The 22,017-nt window shown below is 41.9% G+C and overlaps 1 pseudogene; it reads right to left on the bottom strand.

Annotated features, from left to right (window-relative positions):
- Positions 1-10,200: 10,200 nt before the first annotated feature.
- LOC148508285 (uncharacterized) lies at positions 10,201-11,779 on the bottom strand (annotated as a pseudogene).
- Between the last annotated feature and the right edge of the window lie 10,238 nt (positions 11,780-22,017).

Here is a 22,017-nt window from a genome sequence, read left to right as displayed (position 1 = left end):
ACAGACAGGAAAACATGCACACGCAGATATGAGTACAAATAATAAATAGAACAGACAGGAAAACATGCACACGCAGATATGAGTACAAATAATAAATAGAACAGACAGGAAAACATGCAGACGCAGATATGAGTACAAATAATAAATAGAACAGACAGGAAAACATGCACACGCAGATATGAGTACAAATAATAAATAGAACAGACAGGAAAACATGCACACGCAGTTTGCCCCACAAACACAAACATGAAAACCACAATACATAACACTTACTTGCCAGGATCTGCATGCGAAAGCATGCCAGCAAGCGGGGCGTTCGCCGTTGCAGGTCGGACCACCTGCGCTCCAGCTGCCCGATGTTTCGGCGTGAGCCGAAGGACCGCAGGCGGGACCGTACCTCCGCATACGCGGAGCGCTTCTGCCGGTTGGTCATGGGTTGAGGCTGGCTGGTGATCCGGCGATCCATGACCTCCGTAAGCACCAGCAGCTCACGTCTGGTGAATGCGGAGGCTCTCATGATGGCAATGGTGTTTTTCTTAAAAATCATTTTTGATAAAGTGTGTAAAAATTTTCTGATTGGCTAATGTATTTTGGAAATTAACAGGAGCAATTTTATTGGTTAGTGTATGAGTCATGTGTTCGACAGGGCCAGAAATCTCTGGAGAGTTAGGATAGGCTTGATGCAGTGACATGCGTAAGCAAATTTAAATAAAGAAATGAACCCAGGGAAATATGCGGGGATCCACAGCAATAGTACAATTGTTTAATTGTGGTTCACATGTTTTTTGAACAATAAAAGCGAATGTTTCATCCGTACGTATTCTGCGGGTAAACACAAACACGGACAAGAGTAAAGTTTCTTGCATTGTGTTGAAAAAAAAAAAACAATTAAGCTAATTGATACATTGATTGGCATGATACGATTGATGGAGGTAGGCAGAATAAAGGAGCAGGTAATCGACATCTGACAAGGCCACTTCCTGTTTATACGTGTGCGTGCGTTCCTTTCAAGCCATTTCGGGGATGTACGCTCGCTATTTCGTACGCTCGTTAGTTAGAGGAGGGGTCGTCAGAGTTTAGGGAGGAATTTTAGATGCGAACGAAAATACGAGCGAGCCATTGAATTTAAATATTTTTGTACGTACGCCTAACGTACGTGCGCCCGCTTGCGAGTGGGTCTGAATGAGGGCCTATATTTCTTAAAATTGTCACTATGAACAGTGTGCCAATTAAGGAGGAGGACATTTTTGGAGAAGAACTAAAATAATAATCCTGATCCTGAAATCTTTGCTGGTGATCCTGAAATCTTTCACTATGAACAGTGTGCCAATTAAGGAGCAGGACATTTAAGGAGAAGAACTAAAATAATAATCCTGATCCTGAAATCTTTGCTGGTGACTTTGCTGGTGATCCTGAAATCTTTCACTATGAACAGTGTGCCAATTAAGCAGGAGGACATTTTTGGAGAAGAACTAAAATAATAATCCTGATCCTGAAATCTTTGCTGGTGACCAGAGGATGCGGGATCACGTTATCTAACAATAGTTCACCATATACATTAATAGAAGGATATGGTCTAATTACCACTTGACAACAAAGGCAACTTCAGGCTGAAATTTTAAACCACTGTAGAATGGGATGCAATCTGGGTTGCAGGTACTAATTACCAATATCTGGTAGCTTTCATTATTTGTGGAATATCTGTTGCTTTCATTATTGGTGGAATATCTAGTAGCTCTCATTATTGGTGGAATATCTGGTGCTTTCATTATTGGTGGAATATCTGGTGATTTTATTATTGCTGGAATATCTGGCAGATTTCATTATTGGTGGAATATCTGGTGCTTTAATTATTGGTGGAATATCTGGTAGCTTTCATTACTGGTGGAATATCCGGTCACTCAAAAGTCACATGGTGTGGTGAGATTTCTTTGTTATAACTTGTAACACTTCTTTGCTGATATACAGTATTAGTACAGGTTGATTTTCTGTTTCTTTGACTAAAATGTTTAACTTATTACTGGGCTTATGGGCAATCTGCTGTCCTTTTGAAGGTTCAACCTTTTGTTGTGATTTTTTTTTTTTTTTTTTTTAAGAATTTTTTTTTGTAATGGCCATGTGTGGTGAGTTGCTCATTGCTGTGGAGGCCCACATTCTGCCTTTGAACAAAAATTAAATCTAATGTAATTTTAAAAATATGTTCTATTTGCTCCACAAAATAATAAGTATTTTGTAGGATGCAGGTGAAGATATATAAAAGAAATAAAAATGTATTGACTCTTTTTTTTTTAAGTGAGAGGAAAAAGAAATAGGCATGTATGTTTTGCTGGTGAGCGATAACAGAGTTACTTACATTATATGTGAAGTTTAATGATGAATATAGCAGTCAATTTAGAAATGTAATATAACTTAATTGTAATATCAATTGTATTGTGTATAAATTGTAATACATGGCTTTTTAGTGAAATATATGTTCATCCAATAAGTTCCTCTAAACAGCTGACTACATGCAGGGCCACTTACAGATCCTGCAGGCCCTGACGCTGAGTGGGTGTGCAGACAAGTGTAATATATCCATTGAAAAAATATACTGATTCTCTAAATTTTGCTTTTCTTTTATTGAAATCTTAAATGTCATAGATTTTGCATGTTATACTATTATGCTGGCTAATGTGTGATGTGTATAAAATTCTATAATATGAGTGTGAGAGTGGGAGAGTGACGCCTGATGCGGCAGATCGGCCCGACATATCGTTCACATTGGCAAATGTGTACTCACTATGGACGATCATGTGGTGAATGAAGCCAGTGCCTGACATACCGGGCCGTTAGGAATCAGATCGTTTATTGTGTACCCTCCGCCTGATATGTTGTCCCATCAGGCGTCGCATCTCTGACTACACACATCGATAAGTGTGTATCCAGGTTAAGGTCCCCTGTGGTATCACTCTTAACATAGAGAGCAAACTGAATCACTGCATCACCCTATCACTGCAAATATACCTATTTTGGCTTACAATATAATTTTTCATACTTAGGGATATATGTACTAAAGTGCTGGTTTTTAGAAGTGGAGATGTTGCCCATAGCAACCAATCAGATTCTAGCTATTATCTTCTAGAATGTGCTAGATAAATGTTAAGTAGAATCTGGTTGCTAAAGGCAACATCTCCAATTCTAAAAACTCTCACTTTAGTAAATGTACCCCTTAGTTCCTTTAGTAATAACAAGTCTGAACTTCTATATAGTTTGTTTTTCAGTAGTATGTTATTGTTACAAAAAGTAGAATGCACAATACAGTCTGCAAAATATAATCTATAAGAGTCTCACTGCAGACATTAGTGAGCCTGTAGAACAATATATATATATATATATATATATATATATATATATATATATATATATATACTACAGTTTCCTTAATATACAGGAATATTATAATACTATATCACATGAGCTTTCCTGGAAAAACCTGAACTACAGTGAGAAGGTGGAGTTACTGGAGGAGATAGTTAGGGTGTGTTCATAGAAAGTGCAAACTAAGAACGAGTCAAGTCAGATCCTCTCTGTAACTGCATTGGAAGCACATTGCCCTATAATGACAACACAGGGGATTATCAATGAGGGGCAGGAAAATGAGATGGTAAGAACTTTCTGCAATAATATATATACATGCAGGATACATTGTGCAGGATGACTTGTGGATTGTGGAACAGTTTACTTAACATAGTTTATATAGCAAAACACATTGTATAAACTGGATGCAATTTTATATACACCATGTTACATAGATGGTTACATTTTGATCAACAGTAACTGTAGGAAAATCTTCACACAAGTAATTGTAGTTATCCTCGGTCTACTGCATTATAAAGTGCCACTCTGATTACTGTAATACGTGCATGACCCACTAAAGCTCCCCACCTCCCTTGTCACCTGTTCATCTTAGATGATATTGATGATAAATTCCTATTTCACATTACTCTATATATGCAGGGTTGGGTAACGAAAGGCTGCAGTTACAGGATGAAACGTTGAAGGATCGTACTGTATATAGCACTCTATTAACCCCACATTGCTTTTATTTCAGTCTGATTTGCCTAGTCAGTGACTGTAGTTCTCCGACCCAGGGGAGCTTTGTAGTAATGTGTCAGTGGCTTCTATATCCTGAATGGTTACTGTATTTGCATTAACAGGTGCAAACATGAACTACTGTATACTTATGTTGCATAATCATAGGACTTTTTATCAATAGCAGAAATTATTGTGAAAAAATGGTGCATTAAGACGTTTCACTTGTCGGAATCCTGAGAAATATACAGCACCAGGGAAAGCTCAGGATGGGTGTACTGGGGGTTAGATCAAACAGAACACAATATTATATATTGCAGATGTGGGTAATCTGTGTGAACTTACCTTTCTTCGGATACGAGAACAGCAGAGTTTAATCAAATCATTTATACCTTGCTCACTGAATGCTACAATATTTCAGCTTATAATTAGCAAGCACAATGTAATAATGTATCTCTTGTATCATGCACATATAAGGTAATATGTGCATTAAAGGACGGCAAATAGACTACCTTAATATGTGACTGGGTTTAATGGCAAACCTCTACATAAATCAGATAAAGCACAACACTGTGGTACTCTACTGATTCAATTGGTCTGGGCCATATTATTATTATTATTATTATCCTTTATTTAAATGGCGCCACAAGGGTTCCGCAGCGTCTTACATAGTACATAAACATAGTGCACAAACATAGTACATAGACAGTTGAGCAGAACAAGAAAACAGTGTCATACAGTTTAAGACAATGAAATACAAGTACATGGTATATAAACACTGCTGCAACAGAAGCAGGATGGCAAAAGTCACGGGTTAGGTGCTTTTGAGTATAGAGCAGATAATATAAGTAAAGAAAGGATAAGCACAAGAGGAAAGAGGGCCCTGCTCGTGAGAGCTTACATTCTAGAGGGGATGGGCAAACAGACAGGGGTGACACGGATGGGGTAGACCGTGAGCATGGGACAGAGGGTTAGGATGACAGATGGGTGGATTCCTATTTTACAGTATGTGTGGAAGTCATTTGAATTAAGATTTATGCCACTGACATTCTACTTTAAGAGGCAGTTTTTGTAGGTGTCTGTGGAAAGCCATGGCTGTTATATCAGTTTACGTGAAGTCTGACGGGTAGCTGAAGCCACTTCATGAAGGGCTATTTAGAGAGTTTGGTTAACGTATAAACCAGCAGTCTCAGGTAAATGTAGAAATTGGCAAAAGTAGTTATTGTAAAGAGATGTTCAGATGTAAAATAATAAGTTGTGATCAAGTGTGAATTCTATAAGGCACATTTATTGATTTGGAGGGTGATGGGAGACATGTGAGGTTTGCAGGATATTTATTCCATAGTATATCCGCTGTCCGTGTGTGGGGCCTGGATTTGGTGATATGTCACCAGATAATAAAAGCAGAAGAATGGAGAAGTAGATATAGTTGTAGGTGTGTAAAATTTTTTTATAGTGACACAATGAGGCTGTAATAGTCAATTTTTGATGAAAAGAAATCTCTTTAGTTTTTAGAGGAGGTGAGTGACTCAATAGGGCGGCTGTGTGCCCAGAGAGGGGAGATGCAGGGAGAGTTAGGGATGTTATATCCTTAGAGAAAATACAAAGGAGGGAGTTGGAAAAAAGAAATGTGTAGTACATGGTGAGTTTTAGGTTTATTTTTTTTAGACAAATTTTAAAGTAATCGGTATCTTAATCTGAAATTACCTTAGATGTTGGTCAATGTTTGTTCAACTGTTTGATTAACTGTTATGTAATCACACTTTGTGCATTTAACACTTGGTGTTTTTAACCCCAGCTGCAAACAGCCCCAGCTGCCCCTAGACTGAATATAAGGAGTGGTATCCCTTGATTAAGACAGGCTACAACTGACTCAGTTGGCTTGCTGATCAAAGGAGATAACTTGCTCTGAGTTGGAGCAAAAACCAGGCCAGATATATACCATAAACTATGCTTCACTGACCAATACAGACTATACAGGAAGAGAAATAAATAAATAAATAAATAAATCTATGCAAGAGATACAGTCCCATACATTTGAATCCACACACGATTGCAAGCATGAGGTTCTATGCAGAATACCGGTGCAATAAGCAGGATGAGACAGTCACATACATTTGAATCCACACACGATTGCAAGCATGAGGTTCTATGCAGAATATCGGTGCAATAAGCAAGATCAGACAGTCACATACATTTGAATCCACACACGATTGCAAGCATGAGGTATACACATTCTACTGATTGATACAGTACCTTACCTTTCTCTGACTACAGTCAAAGATAGCCTAAAAGGAAATGTTTGCTTAGCATAGCTCAGTGTTCAGATGACTACTACCAAATGGCATAGTGCAGGGGTCTAAGTTTTTAATATCAGGAAAATTAGATAAAAGTTAATTTATTCTTATTTAGTACCTAACAATTTAAGTGTAGTGACACTAAGCGCTAATGGTAAAAAAAAGGAGTAGTCTCTATTAATCTACTCCTTTTTTTTTTGCCATTAGCGCTTGGTGTTGCTACACTTACATTGTTTGGTCTTCTAGTTTTTGGGGTAAGGAATACCCTTAGTTAGTGCTTACCAGCTGCTTTTGGAATTGCGCTCAGGGACGGACCATATATTTCCTATTCTTATTTAGTGTTCCATCAGGAGAGACTGACTTTCTGCCAATCTGAGATTGACTTGTGAGTTTTTCTTAGGTTCTCCCAGTGCATACATGTAAAAGGGATATGTTCAGTATTCCGGTACAGGGGATGCTGGTGCTAGAATACCAGCGCCAGAATCCTGACACCTGACAGAATCACGGGGCTGGCATCCTGAAGGTAAGTAGCGGGGTTGGGGGGGAGGGTTAGCCCCTAGGGGGTGGGTTAGGGTTCAGCACTAAGGGTAGAGGGTTAGGTTAGCGTGTGGGGAGGCAGTGCCAGATTAAGGTCCACATGGGTCTGGAGCTGGAATTTATGAAGGGCCTATTGTGTGCTGCCACAGGGAGTGTGTCCAATCCTGCTGGAGTGTGACTAGTTATGTGTGTGTGTGGTTGATACAGGGTGTGTGGCCTGTGCCATGGGGAGTGGCTAGGTCCATAAAGGACATATCTACCACCTACCTTCACCCACCTCAATCTCCCGTCTCTCTTCACTCACATGAAGCATGCACCTCCTGTTATTTTATATAAAACAAAAGAGCAGACGAGGGTACCCACAAATATTAAGTATCCCTAAAATGGGTTCACGGCAGATATCTGCTACATTCTCCCGTTTTATATTAAAAGTAGTTTTATTGAAACATTTACCAAGCTCTGGAAGCTAATGCCATCTGAAGAGGCTACAGTCTGCAAAAAGTGTGGGAGAGGGATCTGTAGGATCCCTGTCCAGCACTCTTCACTCATGCATTCGTGGTCAGCAGACCACACATGCACAGTAGCTCATCCAGCCCCAGAAACTTAGAGTAAAGAGATTGCTTATGCATTCACTTTACTTTTACGCATGGCAGGGAAGGGCTCTACTCAGAACCCCTGTCCATGCATGTGGTTCTTGATACATACTGGCGGTACATATATTATGTTTGCCATTAAAAGCAGTGATACGAAATAATGAATGCGTCTAAAACCCAATGATTAATAAATGTTTCCCATAGTGCATTATACTGTATCCAGATGTATGTATACATAAATTATATCCTGGGTGTAAAAACACCTGAAAAACAGCGTGGTGTCCCAAATGGCCCTCTATAATAATGTATGTGGCAGCACTGCCAGATGCACCCAACTGCCTGTCATTAAGGAGAGTAAAAAACAATAAACACCAAAATGCCAAGAGAGGCATTTATATAAAATGTATGTGTGTGTATATTATTATTTATATAGTAATTCTCTAATATCTGTCCCGTCTCCAACATGCATGTGCAGTGAGAACTGCTCCCACTGTTAGAAAGACTGGACAGACCATAGCCTAGCAGGAGAGGGGGGGGAGGAGGATCAGGGCAGACGGAAGCATGAAAGTAAGGGTGTGCAGGGGGTGGGGGAAGTGCAGTGGATAGAGAAGGTTGAAACTAGACTATATAAAGCCTTAGATTTTCTATCTCTGCACACGGTCGGTAATCGAGGAGGGCACCGGTGCAATTGTAGCAAAGGAGCAAATGAGTGCCGGCTACTACGAATCTACTCTCTCTCTCTCTCTCTCTCTCTCTCTATCTATATATATATATATATATATATATATATTGTTAAGTTCGTCTGGTCGCTGCTCAATGATTGCTTTCCAATCTCAATCGTGTGGTTCCAAAGCACAAAGTGATTTAATAATAAAAGAGAGCAGGTTAACAATATATGCAATAAGTACAGTCGATACATATGCATGCGCTCTGGATCCAGCAAACAGCCATTCAATCCTGAAAGCTGTGGTCACACAATGGAGACACCTTGCTAGTCCCAGAGTTCAATAATATATACAGTTCATATTACATAGAAAACAAGGGAAGCGATTTGGCATGTTTCCATTGGTTCAGGCTTCAGATCAGTCTGGTATAATGCAAGGACATTGGTCAATTCAAAGGGTGCCTGTGAGGTTCTGATTTTGTTGTGGACCTGGGGTGGTGATAGGAGCAGACACAGAAGCAGACTTAAATGAGAAAGTGGAGTTTTTAATAAGTGGCTTAGAAGACATGGGAATGGCAAACAAAAAAGTCCAGGTATAGGACTAAAGTGCACTTGATAACTGAAGTGGGGGTTAATGGAAGAATGTCCAGATAGTGACAGGCAGGAACAGTCCAGTATACAGGTATGGTGAGCTGTAACAGAATGCAGGCAGAGGTAATGAAGTCCAGCTGGGGGTGAATGGAGGCAAGGTGCAGGGAAACAGCAGGTTCAGATACTCAGGCAGGTGAAAGGGTAGATGGAGGGTGCAGGGTAAATCCAGCAGGTTGGAGCAGGCAAGGTTCAGGCTAGTAGCACTTCCAAGGAGGCAGGTAAGGCACAGGTACTCTTAGCCACAGCTGAGAAACACGTTGCACTGGCAAAGGAAGGAAGGCACTGGACCTTCCTAAATACTCAGTGCCGCGCTGTGACTGGCTGGAATGAGCACATGACCTATCAGGATTGGACAGCTGGAATCACATGGCCCGCAGGCAAGATGGCGGCACCTATGCCAACGGAACGGAAACACCACCAGACCTCACCAGGCCTAGTGACAATGTGCCCGCACAGAACCATGAGCAGCCAATGCCCCTCGCCAAACACCAGCACTGCTGCCAGAAACCCCCGCCATAAGGACCTCACAGGTAATACCTGGTGACCACCATGCCGAGAGACAGTGCCAACAAAGGGTGGGGGTCAGATCTCCAACTGCTGCAGACATGATTTCCCTCCAAAAAACCTAGTTCAAACTGGTCTATTTACATTACACAAACAATAGCATTCTGATCATTAATTCCCTATAATCCATAACTTGCATACGCAAGGTGCGATATCTTTGCTGATATCTGAACAGATATCTGCAAATAAATAGGGAATTAGTATGATACCAAACATGATATGTCCTCTGTATCCTGAACCTTAGATCTCTATAAGCTATATCTTACATTATTATTAATAATTATAAATAACTCTATTAACCCTGGTTATAATGATAGTGTGTAGGAACCATTTTATAAGTGAATGTGTATATGTGCTTATGTGTAAAAATGCGTTCACATGTGATGTGCAAATACACGCTAGCATGCTGTAGCGCTAGTCGCATGTGTTTATACAAAGACGATAGTATCGATAGATAATAATTGCAAATTACTTCATCCAATTATTTGACTTTAACAGTCCACCCTTTGCTAGTTCACAAAACACTATCATATGTTTTTCTTATCATATTTTGTCAGATACATATATATATATATATATATATATATTTATATATACAGTATAACTCAAATCAGACATTGATCATACAATAATGTGCCTCAGGATAGGGTAATACAACCCTTATACGCAATCAGCAAATCATCTGGGGATCATTGGTAGGACGTGGGAACTCATCTAACCTATAAAGGATGCTTGGGGAAATTACGACTACATTTTCTATGATGTCTGGTGTAACATGTACTATACATATAATAAAGCATGACTAAACCTATTCACATTTTTATTACTTGATTGTGCTTTCGATTTCAGGATTATAATGCAGTTCTCCATCAATCTTAATACCTGTGCTTCTCACCACCATTACAGTTTCATTTTCAATGTTTCCCTCGGTGGAAAGTTTTCCACACTTCAACACTGTAGGAACACATCTGACACATAAGCCAATTACTAAAATGACACCAAGTATAAGAATAAGGAGCTTACCTACACTAGCAACCATTTCCTGTACCCACTCCCCTAGACCAGAGAACCATTTTGCTACTTCTTTGGGGTCATCAGTATTATTGGTAATGCATGTGCAACATTTGACACCAAATTGAGTGGCCAAAGTCACACAATATCCACCAGTAATAGATGTGAGATAATTTAACACCAGTCTATGTTGCACTAACTCCTTTTTATAAGCCTGTAGCTCCTTACCCGTATACCTGAAAGTGTCATAGTACATTTCGGTGATGTTGTCTATCAATTTAGCCAGGTCTCGAATATACCTAAAATTTAAAGTTCCCCGAGCGATCATGGTGGGATCTAATGCAACCATAATTTGGAAGCCAGTGGTTTCACTAATTAACTGTGTAGCTACATGTTCTTCACCAGGGATCAAATTTCTTTTGCCACGATGTTCATACTGTGCGTGTATGTATGGAGGTGCTGTAGTTCTATGGATATCAATCATTTCGTCATGTGTAAGGGTCATAACTTCTTGGACCAATTTACCTATAAAACATAAACCCTTGGAACTCGGAGATAACCAGGAATAAGCCTTTCTTCCACAAACATTATACACATCATCTGGGAGGATATAAGGAACATTATGATCATGAATAATATTATATAACGTTTTGACGAAACTACCCATGCCTATTGTCTCCATCTGTTCAAGACACGTTTCAGCATGGATAACATTTTGACAACCCAGAGGAACTTTCCCAATGGATACTATCCTATGTTTGTTAGTACATCCTCATCTATGATGTCCATCACTATTCCTGGTTATTGGTGATCTTGAGAGTCTCCTATCAGAATTGGTGTGGCGAGCCATTGTCTGATCCAATAGGTTAGCTTCCCAATTCTCCAGTCTCTCTGTACGTGAGATATTTAGATACAACAAATACCGGTCTAAGGAGTATTGGTGAAGCTTTAGACTAGGGGACCTAGTGATTTTATACCTCCCGTCTATGGACCTTCCTCACCGTAATTCAAGGACCACATTAGTACCATGGGAATGGTACTAATCCTACGTTATGTTGTCCCTGAGGCACGTGAGAGCACACCAAACACTCAGTTTGGTTTAGGACCTTACCCACTATGGAATGATAATCTTCTAGAGGATGCCTGCCAAAATCCAGATTACTATTGGACTGCCATTGTTGGATGCACTTCTCTTTAACTAGGGACCCACAGTACTCACAGATACAACATTCCTCAGACAATAGCCCCTCATACTGTCGACGAGTTCCATAGCTAGCAGATCTTTTCATGACCCCTGAACTGGGTTTGACAACGTGCTGCACTGATTGTTCTATCAACCTTTTCTCCAACTCCACTTCATCAATATCACTACCGGACCCTCTCTCCGTCATCTGTCCTCCATCACAAAAAGAGAATGTCCTGAAAAAAATTAAAATTAGAAAAATTCTGGAACAAGAAAAATATAAAACTTGCCAATCCATTGCTGGGATAATAGTCTTTGGCTCAGGTGTTTTAGCTGCAGTCTTTAGTTCTCCCGGAACAGGTTTGCAATTGACAGGTCTGTGTTGTCAGTCTTGACTTTGTCTTGTACCTTCTTTGGGTGGTTGACTTTCTTGTAGTGGGTAGAATTGACCCAAGTGTCTCTTTCTGCTACCTTCAGAGATGTAGTACTGGTCATCAACACTTGGTAAGGGCCTTCCCAATGGTCTGTTAAACAACCTGAGCGTAAGAAATTATGGATCATAACATATTCCCTAGGTTCAACATCATGACAGTTTGTTTCCGGCATACCAGGTGACAGCATTTTGAGTTTATCAGCCATGATAAATTGTTTTGATTTGCCACACATTAAACTAACGTTATTGTTCCCAATACATTTTTACGTTTTTCTTCAAACCATTTCCTTTAAAATGACTTAGCACGGATATAAATTACTTATCTCATTTTTTTTGTATCGGCTGTACTAGCGCTCCCTTCTCCTCGCTTTGTAATGCTTCCTTCCGGTCATTGCCACGTGTTCCCTTCTAGTTGCCACAGTTTTAAACAGTGTTTATTTTTAACTCTCTTTTTCAGTGATTTCATTAAACATTTTATCTCTTACAGTACTTAACACCTCTGAATCAAAACTTCCAACTTGGGAAAAGGTCTCATGCATCCTCTGGTCATCTTGACCCATATGTCGCAGTACGCTGTAGCATACGCACCATATTTCACATGCATAAGATGTCTTGCCGAACCAATTGGCCCCTTTAAGCAGCACCTCAGTCGACCATTTCTAGCATTTGCTTTGCACCCATTTTGCGCAGCACACCACTACCACTAGAGATTTTATTGGCCGTGGCCATATTAACACAAGCTGCGTCCACTCACTTCTTCTCAACTGTGTACAACTGAATAACACTCGTGATTGTCAGCTTACCCAGCGAGGAACCCCTGACACAGGAACTGAGAGAACAAGAATATCAACTTAGCAATATCCTGCCTCTCCATCTCTCCTGCTGAGTATTCTACAAATGGTAGCACTAAGCATTTACTAACACTTAACCTTGCCAGCATATTTCCTACCACAACTTCCCAAGTCACAATCACGGTTGCACGCAAACCATGCAGTCCGATCACACTGCTTAGAGACACTAACTATCAATAAACTTTGCGATTACTATTGGGTGTGTGACGAAAAAACCTCAGTTTTCGTACCCAGTATACCTGCCATGTATACTGATCCTTCAGCTGTTCCTACCCGTCTCGTCAGACAGCAACCGACCTTCCCTGTAACTTTCAACAGTAAATCAACTTTCACTTGACAACACACAATCCCACATACATATACACCTTTGTTTTCTGCGCAGAAAAATACTTTCCCAAAAGATTGTAATAACTGTTCAGAGGCTTTAACAAGTGATCACACTATAAATACAACAGGACTATATATAAAAACGATTGATTAAACATGTGGCAACAGTACAGGAAGTACACATATGCTATGCAAAATAAATCAGTTTGAATTGCACTGTGACAATAAAAGAAACTGTTTTTCTTTCTTGTCCCTAGGTTCTAATCAGCGCTCCTTGGTTTACACAAAAATGGACATTCGGTTTCACAACACAGAGTGATAAACAGGCCTCAAACACATTGCGTTCTTACCCGTATATGACGCATCTCCACCCTTTGTTGAGGAACCGAAATCCGTAGGCTTTGTGAATATTCTGGTAGCGTGATTCCATTGAAGGGCCCCCATCTGTTAAGTTCATCTAGTCGCTGCTCAATGATTGCTTTCCAATCTCAATAGTGTGGTTCCAAAGCACAAAGTGATATAATAATAAAAGAGAGCAGGTTAACAATATATGCAATAAGTACAGTCGATACATATGCATTCGCTCTGGATCCAGCAAACAGCCATTCAATCCTGAAAGCTGTGGTCACACAATGGAGCCCCTTTGCTAGTGCCAGAGCTCAATAATATATACAGTTCATATTACATAGAAAACAAAGGAGTTGATTTGGCATGTATCAAATGGTTCAGGCTTCAGGTCAGTCTGGTGTAATGCAGGACATTGGTCAATTCAAAGGGTACAGAAACAGACAAATCTCAGGTGCCCAGGAGTTGTTCACCTGAGATTTGTCTGTTTCTGTGCCTGCAATTAGTCTCATCAGGTAGCACCTCCCATTATATATATTCAGGGTGTGCAATCCAGGAATCTTTCCCATATACTCAATTCAAACGGTGCCAACAAAGGGTGGCAGTCAGATCTCCAACTGCTGCAGACATGATTTCCCTCCGAAAAACCTAGCACTAACTGGTCTATTTACATTACACAAACAATAGCATTCTGATCATTAATTCCCTATCATCTATAACTTGGATACGCAAGGTGCGATATCTTTGCCGATAGGAACGGATGTCTGCAAATAAATAGGGAATTAGTATGATACCAAACATGATATGTCCTCTGTATCCTGAACCTTAGATCTCTATAAGGTATATCTTACATTATTATTAATAATTATAAATAACTCTATTAACCCTGGTTATAAAGATAGTGTGTAGGAACCATTTTATAAGTGAACATGTATATGTGCATATGTGTAAAAATGCATTCGCATGTGATGTGCAAATACACGCTAGCACACTGTAGCATGCTAGTCGCTTGTTTTCATACAAAGACGATAGTACCGATAGATAATAATTGCAAATGACTTAATCCAATTATTTGACTTTAACAATATATATATACTGTATATAATGCCTGCATAGAGGGTGCTTAGTCTATGTCCCGGTGGGAGGGAGGGACGGGCGCACAGCTATGCTATGCACAGCCAGGTGGCCAGGGAGTGTTTGTGGTGACGGCCTGGCAGGGGTTCCTGTGGGTGGGGCTTTGGCGGCCGATTGCTGTGCTCCTAAACCTAAAGACAGAAAAATAAATTTTCCTGTCCGCAGCAGCACACCAATCCTATGGGCCCATTTTGATGGGAGGCCTGGAGCTGCAGCTCCATCCACCCCATTGTTAATCTGGCCCTACGGAGGGGGGGGGGGGGTTAGGTTCAGGCATCGGGGAGGGAGTTTTAAGGTAGAGAGATGGGGAGGGTTAGGATTCCTACCGACATGGGTCAGTATCCTTACCCTGTTGGGATGCTGGCATCAGGATTTTGATCCAAAGCGCCGGCATGCCGTACCCATCCCCATGTAAAAGTCTATGTAAGTTCTGCCTACTGTACAGCTGTAGCGAGTGTCAACTATGTATTAACTTAGGGCCTTATTCAGATTTGGGAATAGAGTAAAAGCCCCCAAGCATCTGCAACAGATCACTGCATTCCTGCAACCCGACATCTCAGGAAATTTAACATGTATAATTTCACTGATCCTCCGACAAAACTTAGAACATCGATGGCCGCCGGTGTCTGATCTGAACACAGGATCCGACAATCAGACGCCTGATGTATGGCGACCTTTAGAAAGAGCAGGTAACTGTGCATCTTGGTAAAACCATGTTGCACTGCAGGTGGAGCAGATGTAAAATGTGCAGAGAGCTAATCTGGGAGGGGTGTGTACAAAATGATATCTAAATTGCAGTATAAATAGAAAGCTGTCCAGCATTTGTGGGCTACATGCAAAAGCAGGCAATATTTACCCCACTTGCAAAAACAATTATGTATTTGCAAGTAATTGTGTACCTGGACAAAACAATTTGCAATGCAAGGGGCATTGCAAAATGGTTTGTCCAGGTACACAGTTACTTACTCTAGTCCCAACTCTGAATCAGGCCTTAGGGACTTTCAGTTCCTAATTTTTATTAATTTACTACCTTCAGTGCTACATTTGCTAATTCAGTTTTATATGTTTAAGAAGTCATCCCTTTAATTTGGGAATGTAAATTACACAGATTCTGTGGCTGGCTGACATCAAGTCTCCATTTCACATGGTTTTATTAAGCCACAGAACCTGTGTAATTCACGTGTCCCGAATTAAAGGGATGATATGGCAAGCCTATGTTTATGTTAAGAAAAAGAGCTCTCTATAGGTTTAAATTCTGGTACCTGTAGCTATAAAAAAATAAAAATGTATACTTGCATTGCTGTTTTTTTACTCTTTTATATTTGAAGGAGATAAGCATTTGATTCAGAGCTGTACTAAAACCCGATGGTTTGTGTACAATTCCAATGTTTGAAGATCTGTGCATTCGCAGGACCTGTATTGCGCACGTGCAGATTGCCTGCTACTATCTCGCTCACAATGCCCAGATACCGTCCCTTTGGGGGTGGACGGGGGCAGCATCAGTTAGTGTCCCAGAAAACAGGGGCTTGTCGGCCTCATTTTCTGGTTGTGCTGAAGCCAGTGACTGCATCCTTGTACACAGCTTCACTGGCTTCAGCTGCGTGAAACCACCAGCCCGCCTGAGTTACCTGAAAGTTACTCACATGACCAATAGTCACGTAGAGTGATCCGATGATATGTCCTTGGATGCATCTTGTGCATTACAGATGGCGGCAGGAGGCGTCTTTTTTACAGAAGACACCTCCTGTAGCAGCATATTATTGCACAGTAGCAGCGTCCAAAGACCTCAACAGCAGTAATTTGAGCCTGGAGAACCAGCTTTTGAGTCTCTTACTAGAAGCTCCGCCAAACACCTTAACTGACATAGATGGCCACACCAGTCATTACATCACCCAGGCACACATTGAGAATCAGAGGTGGCTCAACCCGACCCAATTATGGGCGCAATGCTCCTGGGAGAGAGCAGTGAGAGACAATATGTTATTACATGGATTTCGCTTCACGAATTGCACTGCTGCACTTGTTTACATATTTGCATTTGTTTTTTGCTAAGCAAAGCGTTCACTTTATATTTTGGTCATTAGACCTTGTACTGCAAACTACGCAGTATTTTTGAAAGTTGGATTAAAAAAACATTCAACATTTGTTTGTTGTTTCTCTGCAAACATCGGGTGGGTGAAACTGTTTCAACTTTATTTATAAATGATCTAAGTAATACTATTTTGCACAATACTTTTTAATACAAAATTAGGCTAGCTAAATGTTGGTCCAGAAATAATTAGGGGCTAAGCAGGCACAATCAGTGGATACAGGGCCTGATTCAGACCCGGTCGCAAGCGCTGAGCGCTCGCAACCGGGTTGATGGTAGCCCAGAGCGCATGCACACGACGGAGCCGGCTCCGTCGTGCACATGCGCGAGACCTGGATAGCGACGGGCAATCCGTCGCTCCGGGTCTCGTACCAAAGGGGGCGTGCTGTCGATGTTGAGTGACAGCACGCCCCCTTTGGTGGGTGGGCCGGGGGCGTGGCTGCCAAAATGGAGGCGTTCCCATGTGAACGCCTCCGTTTGGGGCCGGCCCCACTGACATCACGAGTGATGTCAGTGGGAGAGATTTCGGCTGTTAGAGCCGAAATCTCTCTGGGGCTTGCGGCAACGAGACCCTACCACAAGGGTCTCGTCGCAAGCCTGATGGTCGTGATGGTCTTTACCATCGCGACCATCTTCCTGGCCGCTCGCTATAGCTGTGGGTGGTCACCCACAGCTATGCGAGCGGCCAGGAGGCCTTTCTAAAAAATAAAAGACCGGCCCTGATTCAGAGCGAGCGCTCTGTCAGAGCGTCCGGCTCTGAATCAGGGCCACAGTGTGTAGATATTGACCAAAGGTGGTCTAAATACTTGTATATGTGTTTGCTCACATACCATACGCATTGGCCTTCATCATGTGGCGCAAAATAGGGGATGTAGTTATGTGACCACACAATCACAATCCTGATGGCAGAATGCCGGCTAGGGATTCATGACAGGTGTCATGAATCCCTAGCTGTGCGCTCGCAAGCGGCTCGATGTTAATGCCCTGCGCATGCGCTGCGTCCAGCGTGCGCATGCGTGAGCCCAGCTGATCGACTGAAGTTCAGTCGCTACGGGGCTCGCTACAAGACGGGGCGGCTGTTGATGTTGATTGACAGCTCGCCCCGTTTTGTGGGTGGGTAGGGGGGGTGGCTGGACAAACACAGGCGTTCCCTTAGGAACGCCTGGCGTTTGTTGGGAGGGGTTATTGACATCACTACTGATGTCAGTAGTGGAATTCCTGCTCTATTAGAGCAGGAAGTCCACTCGGGCTTTCAGCAGCTACACCCTACCCCAGGGTCTCCTCGCAAGCCCGATGGTCACGATTATCGCGACGGTCTCCTAGCCGCTCGCACAAGCTGTGGGTGGTCTCCCACAGCTTAGCGTCCGGAGGAACAAACAAAAAAAAAACACCCACATTCAGAGCGAGCTCCCACCAGCAGCGAGCAGCTCTGAATGAGGTCCTACGTGTGCACCAGGGCAATGATTTATAGCAAAGGATATGCAACAAATGCCTCTCATACTGAAGCATTCTGATTTGTGCTTTAGGATACAGACATCCAGATTCTAATGTTTCAAAATTCACAATCAGCAGATTAAATGTATGTTACCAGCTAATGCTGTTACAGTGTAATATAAACAATATAATAATAGCATAGCTGGAATTGATTTATTCGCTGTATACTGAATACATGGAACTTGCTGATGTAAGATTAGAATTGCGAATATATATAGGTGTTGATTCAAATGCAACATTAATATTTATTCTCTAACTGATGCACAGTGGTTATTTTCAATTTACAGTACTATTGGAGACAACTCGCAATTTATGAATCAATTTGATTTGCCAGCAGAGGTATATACACATCCACACCTTCTGGTGACACAACAATTGATCTATTCATTTTGGCTTATTTAGATTATTACACGTGAATCATTTGCAAGGTACTTGAACCATTATAGCAATACAAGTGAGCAGTATATAGTAGGTCAGCGTTCATTTTATTTTCACTTTTCTTACTTATATTTCACTATTCTTGTAATATACAATTTTTTATTTTTTTATTTTAATATTTCACTATGTTTTAATTAACTGATATTTTCACATTTGTGCGCCACATTGTACAATCTCTTTCTCCTTTTTCTGTCTCTAGAAGTTGGCACATATGGTTCTCCATATGTGCCAGTCAGTGTCAGTGGCAGCACCCCCATTTATTATATATGATCTTTTGATTGAACAATTTAATTACAGGGTTCCTTTTATAATTGCATTTGTTAGTGCAGTGGTTTTCCCTTCCCGCTTACTTCCCTAGGATTGAAACATATCTGTATTGCACAAGGAACATGTCCATTAAGGCATCAGCTTTAATGATCTGAATTTCATTGCTTTTTTAAGTTTGATTGGCAGAAATTCCCAGCCTAAAGAGGCGTGCATGAAACTGGGTGGTTTGAGCCAGCTCTTCCTCATGTGTTCCTTTATTGAACTGGATGTTGAATTGGAACTGAAGTTGTAGATATCAGATTGGAACCGATATTGTAGATATCGGACTGAGACCGATGATGCAGAACCAACGATGTGGAATTGGATTGGAACTTATGTTGTGCAATTGATTTGGAACCAATAGTATAGAACTGATGAGGTAGAATAGGATAGGAGCTGATGTTGTAGAATCGGTTTCGGACCGATGTTGTAAAATCAGATTGGGACCAATGGTTGGAAATGTCGAATGGGGACCTGGGTTGGAAAAGTTGGATGGGGTCCGATGGTTGGAAATGTCGGATGGGGACCGATGGTTGGAAATCTCAGATCGGGAGCAATGGTTGGATATCTCGATTCGGGACCGATGGCTGGAAATCTTGGATCAGGGCTGATGGCTGGAAATCTCGGATCAAGACAATGGCTGGAAATCTCAGATCGGGGCCGATGGTTGTAAATCTTGGATCGGGACCGATGGTTGGAAATTTTGTATTGGGATAGATGATTGGAAATCGTGAATTGGGACTGATGGTTGGAGATGCGAACAAGTCTCTATCCAGACTGGAATGATGATGGAAATGAAGACTTGCATATACCAGACTCGCAACTGGATTAGAACGGACTGGAACCATTCAGATCTGTGGCGGATTTTACCTAGGGGCTGTGGGACTGCAGCCCACCCAGTAAAATCCACAACCGAAGGCACTGCCTAGGCTACTAGCAGTGGTAGTGACTTCTCATTGGAAGCACTACCCTGCTGATCACAGCTAGACAGGCAGTATTAGGGAGAGGTGTTTTCTACCCCTGGGACTGCCAGTCCAGACTGCAATAGCAGAGAGAGGGCTTCCCATGGGATGAGGGAATAACAACTGCTATAACGACAGCCCTATCTGGCTCATAGGGGCTGTAGCTAATGCAGCCCCTAAAAGCCAGCCTGTCTGCTAGCCTAGCAGCAGGATCGGGCTTAAGCCATGCCCCCGTGACCCCCCCAGACTTAAGCCCCACCTCCCGGTGACATCAACTGTCAATCACTGGGATGGCAAGGGAGGAGAGAGAGGATGTGCAATGCAGAGCCACCGGCCAGACAGATAAGGAGCCGCTGCTGGTTCAGAAACAAAGCACTATAACTTCAGCAGAAGTGACGTTGTACTGGCAATGTTGGCCAGTCAGGAAATGGAATTTATTGGGTTGGCTACCCAGGGATTAGATGCTGTGATAAGCTGGTCTGGGAGTAGCGCTCTGACTGGTGAAGGAGCGTAGGTTGACTGAGTCCAAAATGGCTGCACCCATACTGTTGTTTTGGAGAGAACTCTGGCGTGCAGCCTGTGTACCATCATATTGAGCAGACACACTGTGAACAGTGAGCTTCCGGGAGCTACCTCCATACCCAGACACAGAACACTGAGAGGACTTGACCATCGCGACCATCATCATGGATGCTTGCATAGCTGTGGGTGGTAACCCACAGCTATGCGAGCGTCCAGGAGGATGCACCAAAAAAAAAAAAGCGCCCTGATTCAGAGCGGGCGCTCGTTCAGAGCGTCCGGCTCTGAATCAGGCCCTCTGTTCACACTTCATCAGTTCTGTTCCCAATTGCTCACATTTAATCATATGTTTCACTGAACTATTCATTTTTCTTTTTTATTGTATTCCATTGATGTGTGTCATAAATAAAGTCCTTAAAAATTATTAAGAAAAGAAGATTTGTTTTATTTTTAAACTTTATTCTATAATTGTATGTATGTGTTTTTTTTACTCGGGACCTGATTCATTACCGTTCGCAACTGCGATTAAGCACACAATCGGCTGATTGTTGTTGTGTTCTGTGCATGCATCGCAGTGTGCGTGCGTAAGCCGGCTACTGCTATCGGGGCTGCAATTGCAGTGACTACGCAGACCCATCGCAGACTAATTGACCGGAAGTGCCATTTGTGGCTGGTGACGGGGTGGTCAGCAAAACGCAGGCGTGCCAGTGCATTGAACGCCGTTGCATGGGTGTGCATAAATTAGCCACTGCAATGCCCTACGCAGCCTGAGGCCTCATAGCATGGAATGAAGTTAGCAAGGTGAGAGCTTGTGCAAGTGTGCGTGAGCCTGCGATGGTATTTGATTGTACCAATGGTTTCACAGTCTTGCTAAACATAACAGATGTATGCAGGGGTGTATCTTCCTCATCAGGGGTACCGGGCGAGGGGGGCACCAGTGCTGCCCACCTTGCTAAACATTACAGATGTGTGAAGGGGTATGTCTCACTTGCCAGGGGCACCAGCCGAGGGGGGCGCCGTTGCTGCCCGCCGTCATTATCAAATGATCTCAGATCTCTTGTCTCCTCTGCTCTTACCAATGTCCCGCAGTCAGCTGTCTCTGGTCTCCTTCTGTCTCCTCTGCTCTTACCAGTGTCCTCCATTAACTGCTAATGTGGATCAGGCTTTGCATGTAGTAAGTGTTATAACTGAAAAAATATAAAAATATATATATCTTAAAAAAAAAATTATATATATATATATATATATATATATATATATATATATATATATTTTTTTTGTCTCCCTATTTCTACAGGCGTGTAAATAAAACTACCCCCAATGTAAGTTAAGTATATTTATCATTTTCTCAGTTTGAAGAATTGGCCAGGATCCTTATAGGTTGTGGATACTCCCATGTTGGGAATAGGACATGATCCTTATGGGCTGTCTTTATTCTTGTGTGGGAGATTGGACAGGATCCAGTGTGGTCTGTCATCCCAGTGAGTCATTGGTGGAGTGTAGGGATGGACATCGGAAGCCCACCATCATATGGTGGCAGTGCTTCCA

Source organism: Taudactylus pleione, unplaced genomic scaffold (genome assembly GCF_031769625.1).
Source record: "Taudactylus pleione unplaced genomic scaffold, aTauple2 ptg000372l, whole genome shotgun sequence".
Classification (NCBI taxonomy): domain Eukaryota; kingdom Metazoa; phylum Chordata; class Amphibia; order Anura; family Myobatrachidae; genus Taudactylus; species Taudactylus pleione.
The sequence above is the reverse complement of the archived record's forward strand: the minus strand, read 5'-3'. Positions and strand labels throughout refer to the sequence as shown.